The sequence below is a fragment of the Mauremys reevesii genome, linkage group 8 (genome assembly GCF_016161935.1).
Source record: "Mauremys reevesii isolate NIE-2019 linkage group 8, ASM1616193v1, whole genome shotgun sequence".
In the NCBI taxonomy this organism is placed as follows: Eukaryota; Metazoa; Chordata; order Testudines; family Geoemydidae; genus Mauremys; species Mauremys reevesii.
The window spans coordinates 86,350,342-86,367,467 of record NC_052630.1 but is presented as its reverse complement, the minus strand read 5'-3'; the positions used below and the strand labels follow the sequence as shown (position 1 = coordinate 86,367,467).

Here is a 17,126-nt window from a genome sequence, read left to right as displayed (position 1 = left end):
CTAAGTAATCTATCCCTTGTCAACTTTTTAACTTGACTCCCTGCGTAGCTGCCACTGTTGTGATTTGTTAGGTAATCTCAATGTATTGTCCCTTGGAATTTTTTTGTCACTCTTGACTTTATTAATCTTAAATATTTAACCCTTTTGTATTTTCTTAAACTCTTGGCTGTTCTAGGACTCCCCAAAGAAGCTGAAAAATAACTTAATAGGCTTTTCATAAACAATATTTTGGTAATTTAATCTTTAAAAATCTCAAATCTGTAGAATAAATCAAATCACTAGTGCAATTTTAAAAAAATCTTAAGTTTCTTTAAGAAAACTTTGCTCTAGTTATCTTTAAATGGTTCTGTTTAAACAGGAAAGACAAACCAAAATGGGTTATTCCAATTATCCACTTGGTTTAGCTATGCACATTGAGAACCTTCCCCCAAAACAGTGACATCTAGTGACAGAAAACTATAAAACTAGATATGCTGTTTGTGAGGTTAATATATCATACTTTTTTCTCAGCGTGTGTGTATAAACTTAATAAACTGATTCACTCTAGACTTCAGGTTTATATTTTTGCTGCTTTAGACTCATTTCTCTTTTTTTTCCCTCCCATTGGTTAAAAAAAAAAGTCTCACCTTTCAGTAGATAAAGCGGACACTACACTAGTGCAGTAGCTCTTTACCACTTAACAGGGTCTGATGTTTTATTCTCGCCAACTTTCTACAGTGAGTGTCCACAACATTAGGCCACACTGTACTCTCTCAATGGGCATTTCTGCTGGCAGATGAGTGGCTGTGGGTTGCAGTAGTAGGGCAGAGGCAGTTCAGGACTGAGGCTCTGAATAAAATGATATACCTGAATCGAACATCTACTTTCCTGAGAATAAGACTTCTCTCTCAAACTGTGTGGCAGAATGATAACTTTAAGTCTCTTCAGCCTTTCTTTTAAGTGTTGCCCTAGCAGGCATTGTTTTAACTAAAGCCTTTTACAGTGAAATTGAGCCAGGAGTGAGAGTGACAAATTCTGCACCAGGCTCCAACTAAGCATGTATGCAGGGTATAGCACATGTCTGAACTTATGTCTGTTCCAAGGTAGTTCTAGACCAGAGGAATATAGCAGGTATCTGTGTTTCAATCAGTGCTTTGGAAATTTGTGCCTTTGTAGGGTAAAGATCTCTTCTACTTCTGGTGGCTGAAGAACTAAAACTGTGTGTCAAAGTATATCTAACACAGACAATATTACATTACTCAGATTACTTGGAATTTTATATCCCCAAACTGTGGAGTATGTTTGTGATAAGAGCGCACATTCCTTGAAAACAATGTACAGATTTTTCCAGTTCTAACTATGGCAGTGCAAGCATATCATAGCTTCACAATTATAGTCATTCTTTGCTGCTTTTGGGGAAAATACAGCCGTAGACTGATGTTATGGAAGCACAAGTCAAATGCAAAGATTTAGCATGTCCTCTAAGTGCTTGCAGGATTGATCCCTACTTTACCACATGTTTTGCCTATTCTGGTGTTAAATGAGTAATGCACTGTGCCCTTGCCCCCTCAGTGACTTCTCTTGGGAGACTATTCTACAGACCTTTTAATTTTCCCAGAATTAAGTCTGTCGTAATATTCAGCCTAAATTCTCTCTCATCCTATTATTCATTAGTCTACTCCAGGGTTGCAAGGATATTATGTGGGGAGTTGTGAAGGGTTAGCCTTCACCCCCAAACCCTGCTTCACCTTGAGCACTTATAAGTGTTATACATTAAAAACACATTTTTTATATTTAAGGGGGGGTGTCACTCATCAGCTTGCTGTGTGAAAGGAGTCACCCATACAAAAGTTTGAGAATGACTGGTCTACCCCTTTTGGCTTATCAACAGTTAGTCACACTCCTTGGGGGAAGGTCATTACTGTATTCCACACTTGGTATGATTTAGATAAACTATATATTCCACTCCCAGATCAGGGATGGTTTTAAAACTGGAGTTTAATAAAACTTAAAATAAAAACCCCACCAAACAGCTTGCACAAACCCCAGTGCTGCTGAATCTCTGACCACCCACCAAACTACAACTACATCCTACTTCCCCAACTGTCCCCTTTGGCCTCCAATCCTTAAAGGGACAGACTGCTGGCATTCTTGATGAGAGCTACACTACACCCTCATAAATGTAAAGCTGGCCTGACGTAGCCATTAACTCATAGAACATTCAGTCCATCCATCTGTCTTTGAGCATTGTGAAACTCATGGACTACTGCTACTAACAGTTTTTCTCAGGCGAATCTGTCTCTCATCTTTCACAGCCACTGGCACTGATGGTGGAAACGTCTGCATCTCTTAAAATATTTCACATTAAGCAAGAATTTTTTTGTGGCAATAGTAGCTCCATTATCCAACCAAAGAGGCAGTTCTGAACAGTTTAAATTCCCAAAGATTTTCATCTTATTACAATTCTTATGATAAATGGTACAACAATAAAACTCAAAGGCATGGAGCATATGGTGAGCTATTGTGAAAAAAAATCTCCTAAACAAACACAAATTATATAGAACCATAAAACATTTGAGGGCAATATCCTCACCATTAGTCGCTATCACTTAATTTACCGCTATTACATCCATCTTGGATAGAATACAGGATAAGGTACAGAAATAGGTAATTGGTATGGAATCTGGCAAACATGAGGCTAACCCCATGGCACTTTCACCAGACTGATGATTGGACTTGGACACTGATCAGTTAGCATCCCTCAATATTTACATCAGTGTCTTTGGGTGCTTCTTTCTCTAGATGGACAAACTTGAGCATTAGTGGATTGTTCTGGTGATCTATCTGCTTGTGCACTTCTGGTTTCAGGTTTCCTGGTCTCCTTTTGGCAATCACATCTTTTCAACAGCTGATATGAATGTCACATCAGTCTCATCAGCAGTTTCCACATGTATAGGATCAACATCTTTATTTCTCAGATACCATCAGATAGTGTATTTGATCTTCACTCCTGCTCTTAGAATCACTGGAGTCTGAAGTCCTGTCCTCATTTTGATTTTACTTCACTAGTTTGTCTTGTTCTGTGTCTTTCCTCTGTGGTGGTTTAGCAGATGGAATTATATCAAAGGGGAAGAAGTCACAGAAAAATAAAAGACTGAAATGGAGAACTAACATCCTTTTCCATCTTCTACCTTTACTTCATAGACTTACATTATCCCCTTTCCTTTTATGTAGTACATTGATTTTTTTCTTCCCAATAGGATCTTAAATAGCCTGGTCCCTCTCTCTGATAGTTTCCTGACAAGTATCCTTTCACTTGGTAAGAGGGTGATTCTTATCAAAAGTAGGTATTTTTTGAGAATGTTTTGATGACAGTTCCTAGGTAAAAGAAACTCTTTTTGGTCCTTTTTTTGGTCCTCAGGTGCACATTCAAAGTTTTTAAATAAATGTGATGTCAATGGGCAAATGTGAAAATCTTCCATATAATAAATAGAAAGTTGAGATTCCTGTAGCTTCATCTCATGTATAACTATAGGGATAGATTACTCTAAGGAAGTTCTAGTTTGATTTGTTTTTTCTACCAAGGCCCTCAACATAGCCAGAAGAGTTAAGCTTAACCTTTCTACTTGCCCATTTCCCTATGAGTGGTGAAGGGTTGTGTGAGGTGTTTCAATTTTCCAGTAGTGCTCTAACTTTCTGAATATATGTTCAAACTCTGCACTTTGGTCATGATTAATCCTTTTGGGGAAGCCAATTTAAAAAACAGTAGTTGAAGATCTTGTCTACTACAATCTCGCCTGACTTACTGGTGGTAAGGTAGGTATGGACAGACCTAGCAAAGTAATGGTAAAGTAAAGATTTTAGAAGTTTATTGATACAAACTCAAAGGGTTCAGCTGTAACTGTGAAGACTGTTAAGGTTTCTTTTGCTTAACACATGAACAGACTCTGGTGACAATGTTCAATGTCCCTCACCATCTGCAGTCAATGGAACCGATCTCTTTTGAGACTGATTACTTGCTCTACTCCTAGATATCCCATCTTTTCATGAAGTTCTTAACATACTTGCTTTGGGATTTTCCACATAATACCAGTTGATTTCTTGACTTAGTCTATTTCCTCAGAAAGCCATCTTTATCCAGATGCAACAGATGCCATCCATGCATCATGGCAGACAACTTACCATTCTCCTGTGTTCTCTTGGTTATTAGGCTTGTGCCCCAAGGACTTATGAATAATTTTAGCGAGAGCCAGAAGTTGGTTTTGGGTTGCCAAAATGTCTTCTCATGGAATAGGACTTCCGCTAGATGTAATGGCAAGTTATCTTAGCAGCTATTACTATCACCCCTTTCATAGTATCAGGCTTCTCCATGCCTTCTCCTTCTATATCCAAGAACTGATCATTAACATAATCTTTGCTCATCTCCTGTATACGTTCTGTCATTTCTCCATATTAAGAGGCATTCTGGATAAAGCATCTGCTTCCACATTAGATTTCCCCTGGACAATATTTCACTTTAAAATTAGTCAGCTAACTCTGCAACCCACCAGTGTGCTGTGGCATTCAGCCTTGCAGTGGTGAAAAATGTAGGTTAAAAGCTTATCACTACCTCTACTAAGCAAAATCTTGCACAGTTACAATCAACAAAATGTCAGTTATAGTCCTTTTCAGAGTTAGACACTCCACCTTTCCTAAGTGAAGGTGATAATTTTTAGCTGGTATTCTTGATCCATAACCAATAACAGAAGTATCTCAAAGCGGACTATGGAACTTTTAGTGCCTGGTAGCAGGGTCCATGCATCCGGTTAGTGTGTGGCAAGCTGGTGCACTGTAGATTTATAACCTGGCTTCCTGTACTTTAAGTCTCCATGTAGACAAGTTCTTAATTTACTTTCCTGACTTTGATATAAGAATTAAGACTGTACCTAAGCCCTTATTGGAAATATCTACATGTAGGATAAAGAGTAAGGCAAATTTGGGATAGGCTATTATTGGTGGCCATCCTAGGCAATCAATCAGCTGCTTTAAAACTTTCTTTGGCTCAGTCCAGGTATCGGTCCAGACCCTGTTCCTTGTCCTTTTGGCTGTTCAAATTTATCTTTGAACTTCAGCAACCTAGACAATTCCTGCTCTTCACTATTTAAATATATAACAAACTACTTCACTAAAGTAAAACTTCTTTTAGCAGCAATTGTACTGTACCCTGGCCCAGAAATGCTTGGAGTTTTCTCTTAAATGCTCATCCTTTATCTGTTAGAGGAGTCCTCCGCTTCCAAATGAAGGACCTCTAACTCTCTACCAGCCATAGTGCTTGCAAACAATTTTTCCCTTGTGTGTCTAGAGAAAACTTTATTTTCAAAATCACTTTTCTGTTTGCAACATCTTCTGTAACAAGCAGGTTAGTCTTAGATGTCAGATCACTTCAATTCAGCCTCCACAGGCTGGCTTGCCGAATGTCACACTCCCAGACCAGGGCTAGTTTAAAAGTGGGGTTTTATTCAACTTAGAATCCCAAAACAAATACATACAGCTTGCACAAGGCCCTCTGCTTCTGAATCCCTCCCAGCATACCTTACTCTGCTGCTATTACCACACCCTATTCCCTAGAACTGTCCCCTTTGACCCCCTCTGTGGACTACTAATCATTAAAGGGACAGTGCACAGATCAATCTAAGCCCGACATTCCCTTATGAGTGCTATACAGGGGAGTCGCATCTTACGCGGGGGTTAGGTTCTAAAGTCAGTGCGGAAGACGAAAATAGCGTCTAGTCAAATGCTCATTGAGTGGACTGGTGGGCGGAATCGCCTGCACCACAGGTACAGTATTTAAATTGTTGTTTTTCTCTTTTTTGTTTTGTTTTGCCAAGCACGTATAGTTAAACTTGCATAAGTTGAATGTGCCTATGATGTGACTCCGCTGTATATACATTTAAAAAAAAAATCCTCATTCCCTTAGGGTGAAACCCTGCTCCTCTCCCATTCCTCTCTGTCCAACATGTGCAATCAGTCTATGAGAAGCCAGGGAGAGGCTACAAGGGACTTGGCAGCTCCTTGCTCATCATTAATCTTAGCTCCCAGCCAGCCCACTGTAGATGTGTTAAGGGGTGGTAGGCAGCCCAAGGGCACATATGGGCTATTGGCCACAAAACACATGTTGTAGAGGGAGCAGGTGGTTGCAAACCACAGTTGCTACTACAGCCCACATTCAGCAGTTGGGAGCTTGACAGGACCAGAGTCCTCTTTAAAACCTGGAAGAAGGGGAAGTACCAAGGCTAGAGGCAGTTTCCGGGCAAGGAAAGTACTGGCAAGAGAAGTGCTGCTTCCCTTACCTATGTCCAGTGAAGGTAGAATGAGTAGTAATTGGCTTAATCTTCACCAAAGGAGATTTACATTAAATATTAGGAAAAACTAACTCTAAGGATAGTTAAGAAGTGGAAGTGGTTGCCAAGGGAGGATGTGGAGTCCCTGTCACTGGAGGTTTTTAAGAACAGGTTGGACAAACCCTTGTCAGGGATGGTCTATGTCTATGTAGACATGTAGATGGTTCTGCCTCAGTGGAGGAGGCTGGACTAGATGACCTAACGCAGTCCCTTCCCGACCTACATTTCTATGATTCTGTGTCATTAATGTAAGAGAGCACTAGCCTATGTATTCTCCTCTCCCTGTTAGCACACTCTTTTTGTAGATTCCTGTTCCCATTTAGTACCTCTCCCATGCCATTACTCCACTTTCCATGCCTCAAACATCAAAGGAGCAGTCCACAAGTCCCATCAGCTACTTTCTGCCCCTTCTCTTAAACACTGTAGGACAGCTCCTGGACCTCAGCCCTGGGCATGGCTTCCTCCCAGTGTGTCTCATCTTCTGACTCCTCTGGGAGAGGATCCTTCTGCTGAACTGCTAGCTTCATTTCCTTCCCCCAGTGCAGCTTGTTCCTACAGCAAGGGTCTGAAACCAGGAAGAAAAGGACTCAGGTGGAAGAAACTGATAAAAGATTTAAATTAAAAAAAAATTAAATAAAAAACCTCCAATTACTTTATTTACTCAGAAACCTCCAGCTTGTACTATGCTCACATAGTGCGCTGCCTATAACTGAATGCATTGAGAATATGCCTTACACTTACAGCTATCTTCTGACATTAAATCAGATCCAACGATAAACATCTCAACTTCTTATTTCAGAAATCCTAGCTACACAGCTAATCCATTTCAGGCAGAAGCTTGAGTGAACAGCGAGGCTTTGCATTAAGCCCTGAAGATTAAACTCTAGGCTCTGGAAGTTGGTAAATCAGATTTCATAGTCAGACTGCCCACTAAGAAAAACCTTTTACAAGCCATCAGATGTTTAAAGCCAGGCCCTGTTAGCAAGCGCACTGCTGCTTACCTTAATCATGGGGACAGTGCACAGAAGAAAAACATGCAGCTAGATCCTAAATCATGCAGACTTTGCAGATTAAAAAAGTAATCAAGGCTTAAATTGCCAGTGGAAGTAGACAAGGAGCTAGTATATACTTTAGAGCATTTAAGTAATATGCGCCCTATGGCCAACCCTGCTAACACTTTGAGCCAGTGCTTTCTGTATAATGAAGCCTTCAGGTGCAGTCCCATGGGATTCATGTTACAGTAATTCAGTCTGGATCTCAAAGGTGTGGATGACCCTGATAAGATCCACATCTGACAGAAAATATTGTAATAAATGCAGAAACTATTAATATTAAAGGCAGTTCCAGCCACCAGGCACACTTCCAGTTTATTCCAGTAAGCACAGGTCCAAAAATATCCCTAAACTGTGACCCTGATTTACACAGGAAAGACACACTTGCAATAAAGGGGAAGGCACCATTCTTGTCCTGCTTTCCAGAAACCTATCCATCCAATCAGCTTCAGCTCAGTGTTATCTGGGTTAAGTTTAAATCATCTTCATCTCTTCCAAATTCTAACTTGTACAGGCATCAGGAAAGCACCATCCAGTTCTAATGAAAATGGACTATAGCTGAAGCGTGGAACATGAGAAAAAGTGCAAGCAAATGGCATTATGGGGGACAAGCAGAGTTCTGGATCACAGTCACCAAGGGCTGGATGCATGAATGGATTGTCAGCAAAACTTAAGAACTCTCTAACTTTTAAAAAAAATGTAACAAACTTTATTACAGCAGAAATTGCCTAGAGGGAATTCTGATAGAGTGAAATGCCATTTAGAGTGAAGAGGCCTAAACCTGAACAAATCTAATACAGAAACAATAAAAAACAAAAATAGACCCTGGTGAGCCACAGTGCTATTTCCATATAGTCAAGTTATAGGGCAGGACCTCACTGCATTGTCGAACTATCAAAGTGGTTCAGGAATTTGAACTGGAGCCATAAACCTCTTTTTTGGTACTGGTGTTTAGATACTAAATGCCCCACACCTGTCCTTTTTGTATTAAGAGGGATATGCAAAATGTTTTGTTGAGTACAACACATTTCTGTTATGGGGAAATAGGCTTCTGAGCCTGAGTTTTCACTTTATCCATTGACCCACTCCATGGGGGAAATCCCCTCTATATTCTAAGGTGAATGTTTTACGGAGGGCCTGTCTACACACAAAAAACACACTGCTTTAACTATATCAGTATAGTTCAAGTGGTACAACAATCATACCAGTATAAAATGTGTTTATACTCATATGGGAAGGGGAATCAGCTATACACGAGTATAAGGCATGTTTATACCAATATAATTGTGTCCATATTAGGGATTGAACCAGTATAACTATATTGAAAAAAAAAATCATACCCCTAACCAACAGTTATACCATTGCAAAAGCTGTGTGTGGAGCAGACATCTTCAGCATTAGTGAATGGGGAACATTTAACTTTCATTGTGGGTGGGGCCTTTGCATGTCATGGATGTACATAACTCTGTTGTTCCGTATTTGGCAATCCATACAGCACGTATTTGTGCCCTTAGATATCAATACTGCGCCCATTGAATTAATCAGTATCAGGCTCTTAGACTGCAAGCTTCACAAGGGACAGTGACATGGTTCTCTCTCTCAGTGTTGCTTTGGTATTGTAAAGCACCCTGCACATTGATGGCACTGTATTAATAACAATACTTAGCTAGGGTGACCAGATGTCCTGATTTTATAGGGACAGTCCCGACTTTTGGGTCTTTTTCTTATATAGGCTCCTGTTTCCTCCCACGCCCGTCCCGATTTTTCACACTTGTCTGGTGGCCCTATACTTAGCACTAATACAGTGCCATACTTCCGTAGCTCAAAGAACTTTACAAAGGAGCATCCCCATTTTTAGTATCGCTGACCCCACACAGGCCATGAAAATCACAGAATTGGCTTAAGAATCATGAGATTTATAAAATGAATTTTGGATTCTTTTTGTTTGCTTTCTGGTTTGTGAATCTGTAGAGTGCATTTGCTTATGTTTACGCTTCTTTCTGCAACCATGAGGGCTAGCATATGGGGGTTTTTTAAATGAAAGCTGAGATTCTTGTGCAGTTTCTTGATTCCAACAGCTGGGGCCTTAAAAAAACTTCAAATATTGCAAGACTTACCAGAAAGTTGCCAGAAGTGGTGACACTGCATTTTACAGGTGGAGAAACTAAGAAACCAGAGAGGTTACGTGACCTGCCCCCAAAACAATCACACAGCAAATAAGCAGCAGAGCTGGGAAAGAACCCAGAACTATTGACTCCATCTTGTGTCCTATCCACTGCTCTGCACCGCCTCCCTATTAGGCTGACTTAAATTCCTCTTCTGCATGAAAACTGCATATTTCTCACTTAATACAACTCCCCCTCTGACTTTTCCCCACCCCACACTAACAGTTTCTCCCTGTTCGGAATACAGGGGCGGCTCTAGGCACCAGCAAACCAAGCTGGTGCCTAGGGCGGCCAAATCTAGGGGGCGGCAGGCTGGTCCGCTGGTCCTGCGGCTCCGGTGGAGCTCCCGCAGTCATGCCTGCGGCAGGTCCGCTCGTCCCGGGGCTCCGGTGGACCTGCCGCGGGAGCTCAACCGGAGCCGCGGGAAGAGGGGACCGAGGAAGGGCGGCGCAGCACACCGCGCTGCCTGGGGCAGCCTAATTTCTAGAGCCGCCCCTGTCGGAATATATACTACCATGTGTCAGCTATAACTGTTTTGGACATTGCGATATAAGTTTGTTTTTTTAAAGCCCTCCCACAACATCTCAACAGGAACTAGCCCCCACCCCCAAACAATGATAAACAGCTGCCATCACAAACCACACCAATATTATTTCCCAAGTTGTCCCCATGGGAAAAGAGCTCCTACCCTCCTCCAGACAAACTCTGTTACCAAAATATGATCAGCTTAGAATAAGTAACAATATGCCAGCATGTAAAAAAAGTGATGATTTTTTTTCCTGGTTTAAATTAAGCCATTGCTTTTAAGAAAGTTGTTATATTAAAACTGCACAGGAAACTGTTTTGAGTTTTAATACAAGTTAGTAGGTCAGCCAAGAAAACTATTAACTTGAAAATATCATTAGAAATGTAATTCAAACAGCATGCAAGATTTAGTTTGCTGAGCATAAGAGCCACTAACAGCCATGCATTCTGTACATTCAGAAGCAATCAGTGGAAGTGCCAGCAATATGGAAACAGGAACTTTAAAGGTAGTATGACAAAGAGCAATTGACTAGTTATAAATAAATATTACTGCTTTCTCTGCTGCACGTTTCAGTTAAACCTTCTAGGCTGGACAGAACCTTCCAAAACTATTTTTACACTTGCTGTGTGTGAGTCAACAAGTTAGCTCTATTTCTTCAGAGTTCAAAACCAAAACAAATCTTGTTATTTAACAATTATATGGAAAGGGAAGGGGGAAAATGATGCACTATGCTCAGTATTCTAGACTGGGCTTCAGTGGTCTTGAAAATATTATTCCATATGCAATGGAACATACATATTGTTTTTCTGTGTTATGAATTTAATGTAAAAGATGAATGACTCCAAAAATATATATGGGGTACACTCACCAGAGGCTGTGAGGTGTCCTCTTTGGAAGTACTTTTCTTTCTCCTCTGTCCCCATTTCTGTTACTGGTGAAAGAAGATGACAAGGCAGATGTAGCTGTCATCACTGCAGTCACTGGAGCTTTAAGCCACTTTACAATAACATTTTGTATCAAAACTTTAATCAATTACTAGCTTATAACATATCATTTTATCCCATTAGCACTTCTCAGGACCATATGGGAAACTGTTTACAATCCCTCTTTAATGAAGGCTGCACTTTTATGAACAGTTACTGGAATCGCCAGATCCTAAAACAGAGTTTAATCCTGTGAGGCCTGGAGTGTCCTCATCTCTATTATAGGAGCTGAGTGTTTGCAAGACACTGCAAGACAGAGGCCTTTGAGAAAGACTCGTGAGGGGCCAAGGGCAGTTTTTTCTTCATTATAAATTATGAGCGCATATCTAGTGCGGAATAAAAAAAAATCTGTTGCAGTCTGACTTTGTTTCCATAAAACATCAGGTTTTACATTTGTCAGTTTTCCAGTTGTTCTACTGATGGTGCACTTGATTAGTACATCTGTTTCTTTTCTTTAGATCTTTGTTAGTGGAAATACTGATTTTTATTAAAATGACAATGACAGGACTTCAAGGACATACATTTTTATATCAATATGGTATGTACAGTGGTATAGTATACTGTTTTAACATTTTATTATTAATTATAGTTTGTAAAGTGAATTTGGATCTTTCAGGATTAGAAGTATTATAATAAAATGTAAAATAATGCAGCAGAATTAAACTCTGAAAGTCTACTCTAAATCTATGGGGGAAATTACCTTTTAAACTACATAGTATGATCTTCAAATTGTCTAGGAGGAGTTTGTCCAGATATCTTTGTAATTCACTGAAATGCTTGAAAATACAGTCTATGAAATTAATCTCTGTGTATATGTGTGAAGTTATAACTTTATCATTATAGCTGGTCGTTACTTTCAGAAAGAGTAATTGAAACATGCAACTAGAGACAAAATAGTATTAAAGCTTTCAGAATGGACATCTACTTCTGTAAGCTCAAATGCCAGAAGAACCATTAAATATTACTATTGCGTTATAATGGTTAAAATGTTTTAAGTGCCATAAGGGATTTCACAACACAGAACATCTGTGGGCTTAATAGTAAAAATTCTTCATGAACTATTGAAATGCTTAGTCAAAAATTGTCTTAAGGAATTGTAGCTGTATAAAGTATAAACAAACAAATAAAAACAAACAAACAAAAGACAGAAGGGGGAGAGAGACTTTTGAGGTTATCATTTGGAACAAATTATACATCAGACCTTCCCCTGAGACTACTTAGATTATTTTCCAAATGGTAAAAACTTGGGTTCATTCAGGCAGCAAAATTGAAAGAGATCACCGGCAAAGCCAAACCAGCAGAAATGAGAATTTGGGAGTTCATGAAATGAAAATTGATCCAAGACAGGAAATTGACTTGGGCAGATGTGTAGAAAATGATGGCAACCAGAAACTGCATTATACCGTGCTGTATAAAACAATCTCTTCCTCTCCCTCCCCAAGCCATCTGCAGACGTGTAGATTTCTGGGAGGGAAATAACCCTACAGCAATGTGCAGCTGTAAAGTAACAGGGCAAAGAAAGCCCGGGTAGTACATGGGAAAGACAAAGGCAGATGCAGTAGAGTACAGATGTGTTTTGATTGCAAATTTAGGCCCAAATGCTGCCACGCTTATTCCACAAGTAGTCCCATTGTAAGAAGATTGCTTGTAGGAATAAGGGTATCAGAATCAGGCTTTTAGTCCACCTCTGCAACCAGCAAATGAAAAGGGAGTCAAGCAAAAGTCTTTACTAAGGCCCACACAAGGTTATGCCCTAACATTGCTGTGCAAGTCAGTAAGAACTTTCCCCCTCCTTCTGCAGCCTGCAGTAGAGCTAGCCAGATCACAGCTCTGGGGCTTGGGGAGCACAGAGACAGTGTGCAGATCCTCCTCTGTAGGAGTGAGTCGGTGAGGAGTAAGACAAGCCATATCTCTGGCCCTGCCATGTGCTAGCAAGGAGAACTCGCTAGCAATGTGGCGGGGCATACGCTGCACCCCATAAAGTGGTGTCACAAATTACTGAACCTCGACCCCAGCAGAAGATGATAGGGAGTGATGCTTCCCCTGGGCAATATGCACTTAGCGACAACTAAGATCACCAGGGAAAGCCTGCAGCTCAGAACATCAGTAATCTAGAGAAAATGAGACTAGCCTTTAAAAGTCATCTGGACATGGATTAAAGTGCCCTATGGCCTGCAGCCAATGATAGACTTAAACGTAATATGAATGTTAAGAAAACTATGTGATACATAAAACTCATCAGGCTGAAAGTCTGTTTATGAGCATGCTTTAAAAGGAAGGAGGAAGGCAGATTTGCAGTAAATCTGAAGTTTTCTGATGCAGGACAAAACAACCAATAGCCACAGCTAGTCCTGACAGACAAAAAGATGCTGATGTAGTTAAAAAAGGCAGATTTAATTAAAAATAACTCTGTACATATGGGGGACCAGGTCTCATTCTCTCTGAAATCCCCTAATGATAGCTTGTATATTACAAAGGCACTCTTTCAGTATCTGAATCCAAGATAATTGATTATATAGGGGTATCCATCAGCTGAATTCAGAGATGATGGATAATATTGTGCTTAAGTATACATGGTGCTGTATTATTGTTATTATTATACTCAAAAGTCTCCTAGGTGCTTTAACAGAGCAAACAAAGATGGGGTCCCTGACCAAGTTCATAACCAGATGATGCTTTCACAATGCGATGCAAGAGAAGCCATAGTCCCTTTTCCTAGACTCTTAAAAGCTTAATGACAGCATCTTTCCCCTCTGCCAGGTGTCATGGGGTCGCCATTCCCTTCCTCAGCTTCATAGGCCAGGAATCCTTGGGGCTAGAGCTGTGGTTACACTAGAGAGTTTACAGCAGTGCAACTGCACCAATGCAGCTGCGCTCCTGTAAACTCTCTAATGTAGCCGCTCTAAGCCTCCGGGGCAGAGCTCTCCGTCAGCTTAACTACTTCAGCCCCCACCAGCAGTGGAAGCTACATTGGCAGGAGAAACTCTCCTGCCGACATAGCACTGTACACACTGGCGCTTATGTTGGTGTAACTTATGTCACTCAGTGGGGTGGTTTATTCATTGCTCTAAGTGACATAAATTATGCCAACATAAGATGTAGTATAGACAGGACCGGCTTTAGGAAGTGCGGGGCCCAATTCGATGGGGCCCTGGCAGGGATGACTAAAAAAAACCCACTACATGTAAAAAAACACGTGGGGCTTGTACTCACCAGGTGGTGCTCCGAGTCTTCGGCAGCACTTTGGCGGCGGGTCCTTCACTCGCTCCAGGTCTTTGGTGGCACTGAAGGACTCACCACAGAAGTGCTGCCAAAGACTCAGAGCAAGCGAAGGACCCACCGCCGAAGTGCCGCCTAAGACCCAGAGCAAGCGAAGGACTCACCACAGAAGTGCTGCCAAAGACCCAGAGCAAGCGAAGGACCTGCCGCCGAAGTGCCGCTGGAGACCCGGAGCGCCGCCAGGTGAGTAAAAATTAAAAAGGCGCCTCTAGCCAGGGAAGGGCAGGGAAGGGATTCTCACTAGGCACAGGGCCCGATTCGGGGGAATAGGTGGAATAGGCCAAAAGCCGGCCCTGAGTGTAGACACAGCCTGAGTAATCCCAGGGATCCTCTCATATACAGATCTCCTCTGTTCCATTGGAAAGAGAAAGGGACAGAAACCTCTACAGCAAGTTCTTGCTGCCCTCCTGGGTCTCCACATGGGACGTGGGCATGTTAAGGATCTGTCATGCCCCCACCTGCCCTAAAGAGTAGTGGGAAACTGCCTTACGGGGAAGTTCTGGGCAGCATAGCCAGGGAAGCACTAGCTGGCTCCAAAGCAGAGTTTTCTTTGCCCTAAGCCCCCTCTTGAATGTGGGGGAATTTAGGCCTCAGCCCCTTCTCTCCTTGTTTGTAGCATTCATGGATCCTCTTTTGGGCTTGCGCTTCTACTTCTGTGATTAAAGGGACACTGGCAACTTGTTTGTGTTTCTAAACTCACCAGTTTCTTTTCCGGGTAGGTCCTGTTTAAGAAGGTTTCATAAGGGTTTCCAGCTCACCTCTTTCTGTTTAAAAGGATCTTTAGTGCAGACCCAAGAGCATCACCACCAGACTGACTCCTGCCTGCCTGCCTCTCTCCTTTTCCTCTCTGAATGCATGGCTGCCTGCTGCCTTTTCAGTTTCAGTTTGCTTGCTGCTGTTACTGGTAAACACCCTGGTCTTGATGTACAAGACCTTGGTGAATATCAGTGTACAGACTGGATGCGGGTACACAAATGTGTACCCATGCAGGGCTCAACCAATGACTGTCCAATCCATTTCCCTGCTCCATTAATTATGCCACATGGAACAGCTTCAACCAGAGACTGATGGGGTATCAGACTATCCCATAGCTCAACAGTTAGAATATTGTCCTGAGAAGTGGGAGACCCCCTACTCAAAGCCATTTGACCCCTCAGGGGTGGGGGGGGAAAGAGAGTTGAACCAGGGTCTTACACACCCCAGGCAAATGCTCCAACCATTGGGTCATAAGTTAGGCAGCAGCAGCAACTGCTCTTCTGGCAGCTATGTTTTGAATGGGGCCTGCTCTGGTAGGTGTGTGCAGAGGCTGTCTACAGGATCAGGCCCTGCATGTGACATAGGTGGCCAAATACTTATCTTCCACCTTGGGTTGCCAACATTGTATTTCAAAAATAAGAGACTGATTTCTTAGCACTCCAGCCTCACTCCGCCTCGTGATATTATAATAATATTATTAATAATAATTACTACTAAGCAGTTCTCACTTACATTTGCTAGGGGTATTTCTTGCTGCTTTTTGCAGCACTCATCAACTCCCAATCTTGTTGTACAGAGCTGGAAAAAGAAGGGACGTCGGGGGTGCTGGAACTATTTGTATCGTTGGGGTGCTGAGAGCCATTGAACCAAACTGTAAACCCTGAATATGATGGAAGCCACTTCAAGCTGGGGGTGCTGCCTCTAGTTTCAGCACCTCTGCAGGACGTCCCCTGTAATAAGGGGCTGTTGGCAACCCTACACCGGTTCACAAATTGTTTTAGGGTTGGTGAGACATAGGCATCCTGACATCTAGAATGGGGCATGCCACAGGCTCTGAAATGTAGGTGGCTCAGGAACTTTGACAATGGAAAGTGAAGGCTCTCCACATCTACCAAGTTCCAGAAGCTCTTCAAGTTGTTTTTTTGGTGGGGGGAGGGGTCTAAAAAATGTTAGCATTTCCTAGTCTTCTGCTATGGAGGGAAAGCATTGGAAAATAGATGGGTCTTGCAACATGTCTTCTGTGGATGCCCAGGTTTGGGCTTATTTCTGTTATCTCAAAGGGGGGCCAAGATAACTCTGAATGCGTAAAGTGGTGTAGGCATCAGAATAGAAACAAGCCCCTTTTTTTTTTCAGAAAAAGGCCCTCTGCCGTATCTGTCACCGGTGGACTAGTGCAGATCTCCTCCCCTCTCCTCTTGTGTGGTGCACAATAAATATAACTGATAAGAGATAAGGTTCAAAACAAACAGGTAAATGTATTAGGGGATATTATTACACAGCTAGGGAAGGGGTAAATGTAAATGACTAACAGCTATATAACAAACAAACCCAGCGGCGCAGTAGCTCTTCCCTGCGAGCGTGAAGCTCAGGCACCATCAGCCTATGATCTCAGTTCTTTTATAGAATCTATGGCGGGAAAACATGGTACAATCTGTAGAAAAGCAGAAAACAGTCTGAGGTGATGGAACCTTGGGGCTTGCCCAGTGGCGGGAAAAACCTGTTCAGGCCAGTTTTATCCAGACCAGGCTGACAGTGTACAGAAGGTCACAAGATGGAGTCACAAGATGACAGTTTCCAGTCTCCATCTTGGATTGCCACAGTGTTCTTAAAATCACTGATTATTGGGTCTGATACCCACACATAGTTTAATAAACTGTATGTAATAAACCAGAGAACAATACAGCAGTCCATACCCAACATTTCCTGCCCCTCAGTCACTTTTTCTAAAGTCAAATATCCCTTGAATGAGAATGCTTTGGATCTGATCCTGAGGCTGTAGCAAGAGC

General features: G+C 41.8%; 1 long non-coding RNA gene across 1 annotated transcript; it reads right to left on the bottom strand.

The window, feature by feature from the left end:
• Positions 1–5,455: 5,455 nt before the first annotated feature.
• On the bottom strand, positions 5,456–16,742 carry LOC120370807. Its single transcript, XR_005583950.1, has 4 exons — positions 16,650–16,742; positions 15,853–15,918; positions 10,971–11,033; positions 5,456–6,924 (listed from the first exon to the last, which is right to left on the bottom strand). It is a non-coding gene; the product is annotated as an uncharacterized LOC120370807 (long non-coding RNA).
• Positions 16,743–17,126: the final 384 nt, after the last annotated feature.